The sequence below is a fragment of the Cornus florida genome, unplaced genomic scaffold (genome assembly GCF_030987335.1).
Source record: "Cornus florida cultivar Cherokee Brave unplaced genomic scaffold, ASM3098733v1 CherokeeBrave_3.0.0_Hap2_Chr09, whole genome shotgun sequence".
Classification (NCBI taxonomy): Eukaryota; Viridiplantae; Streptophyta; class Magnoliopsida; order Cornales; family Cornaceae; genus Cornus; species Cornus florida.
The window spans coordinates 23,952,935-23,955,728 of NW_026775579.1; positions in this window are offsets into that span (position 1 = coordinate 23,952,935).

Sequence of the window (2,794 nt, forward strand, 5' to 3'; positions counted from 1 at the left end):
TTATTTGCAAGAAATTTTTTTAAATTATTTATTTTCATATGGAACATAACATATAAAAAAATTAGCTCCAATAGAGACCGAATATTCATTTTTTTTTTTAAAAAATGGTGAGTCTATAAAAAAATAAAAATACTTTGATGCAAAATATGATATCTCATGAAATCGATCTCTGTTGGAGCTAAATTTTTATATATTCTGCTATTTATGTAAATGAATAATTCTGAAAATTTTCTTACAAATATATTGAGTATTTATTTTAAAAAATAAAATAAGATTATTGGAGTAGATTTTTAGATTGCCTATTTCTCTCTGATTATGAAGGTTTGTTGTACAAATCTTATATTTTTGGAATCCTTATCTCATAAGTTTTCTGTGCATATATTATTTATAATTTTTAAATGTACGATTTGTGAGATATGAATTTTTAAAATTCGGGAGAATTAAGATTTAAATAAAAGGGCATTTTGGTCCAAATATCAACTCTTTTACCCCATTCAGATAGTTGAGGGGAGTTTTTTGGTAAAAAAATTAGACAATATGGATTTATTGAAAGAAGGCTATAAGTCAAGAGGGGTTCTTTGGTAAAAAAATATACAAGGGGGTTTACTGGAAAAGGCTATAAGTGGATGGGGGGTTTTCTATACTTTGCCCTTAATCAAATGAATACTGTATGATTTAATTGACAATTTCAATGAATTATATACTTACAACTAGCACAATCAAATTTACTGGCAATTTGTGTTGTCAAATCCTATTCATATAGTGTTATTGTACATACAAATTTCGTAGTCTGCAAATAAAGAACGAAATAGGGAGCAAATAATAATTTATTAATTTATGAAAATTGAGTTCAATCCTCTGAGATATTCTTTACAAAATAAAGAAAATATCTATTTGATCTCCTTTGTTTATTAGATTAAGGGCTGTTGGAGCTTGATATTGAATTGGATTGTTAACAATCTTCTTCAAGTATTTGTAGTTGAGGAAGATCACAAATGATTTTTGATTGAGCCCTGACGAAGCTCTATCTCGAACAGTATTGTTTAGTGATTCTTCAAACTTGTTGAATCATGGAGAAAAGAACGGCACGATTTTAATGTGCTTGTTGTTCTTTGTTGAATATGATACCCCTCGATTCTAGAGCCATGGGTGATCAAATTTGAGTACAGATCCGAGGGATACCAAACAATTAAGTATATAAACAAGCATTTGATTACAAAAAAATAACTAAGAATAATTAAAATAGCAGGAAAGAAAACCAAATAATAAATCCTCCAAATGAAATATCCAAAACCTTTAATATCATTACAACTCGGGTGATGAGCACTGAAAAGTGCACTTTTAAACCCCTTAAGCTTGAGTGTTCTAGGACCCTTATTTATCTTATTTTTTCATTTTAGTACTTATTTGTGTTTTTGTCTATTTCAGGTCAATAATGTTAAAATGGGCTAAAAATGGTTTCTTAAGGCCTTTTTAGAGTCAAACTAAGTTTTAGTGATGATCCGGAGCAAAAAGAGGTTGATTTGGAGCAAAAAAAGGCTGATGCTGAAAATCTGTCAAGTTGGATCAATCCAACTTTTTCTGAGATCGATCGCTTTTTCTGAGATCAAAAATCAAAGTTGGATCGATCGAAAATCAAAGTTGGATCGATCGAACTTTTCTTTGATCGATCGAACTTTTTCTCTGATCGATTAAACTTTTGCTGGCAGCGAGCTGTCTTATTCCCGTGCGCGCCCAAAAGTCCACCTACCACATAGTACGGTATTAGATATTTTTGGAGCTATATTCCTGACTTAGTGACTAAGAAAATGACCTTTTATATAAAGGGAAATGACCCATTTTGTAAAGAGCTTTTTATCTTTTTATTTTTTACATTATATTTTTTATTTCTCTCTCTAGCAAAGTTAGAGATTAGGGTTAGAAGAAAAGAGGGAAGTGGAGGCACATCTCAAGATCCATCTCTAGACCACTCTCTCTCTCCATCTCTAGAGCTTCAAAGAAGAAGAAGAAGAAGAGGAAGAAGAAGATGGAGCCATATTTGGAGCTTGATTCCATGACCACATCCACCTCCTCCATGATTGGCTAGATCTATACTTAGGGCTTGGATGAGCCCTAAGTCTTGTGTAATCTAAACCCTTGTATTTCTATTTTTGAGAATTTATATATATATTATTGTGATTAGTGCTCTAGCCTTGTGATTGTTGATTTAATTCTTCCTTATGATTGTTGATTTAATTCTCTATTTTAATTACATGTTGTCTTATGTGTGATTATTTGGGGAATTGATCTCTACACTAGATTCTCTATATTGGTTGCATGTCTATGTGTGATTAATTAAGGATTTAGTGATGGCTAAGCATGAGTTTTCATTGAATGAGTTTGTCAATTAATTTGATGGTTTATACTTATGCTTAATAGGTTGTTCTACAATTTAATTCATACTTGTAGGTAGGTAGACAATCTATGCTTGCTTAGATATTCCATGACTTATTATTGCAAATTCCATGATTCTCTAGATTGATGTGTGCTACAATTGTTGCTACTTAGATGGGTCATGCTTAAAATTGATGGGTTGTGCTACACTTAGTTTAGGTAGACAATTCATACATAAATTAGATGGTCCATGCTTAATATTGCAATTGGTAGTCTCATTTTATTCACAACAATGTATTCTCATTAATGGAAAGCAAGTGGTTAATTACACGAGCTTAGTGGCGATTCCAACACCCTAAGTCCTCTCTTCATATCTCTTAAATCCCTATCTCTAATTAGTTTTATTTTACTTTCATTTTAA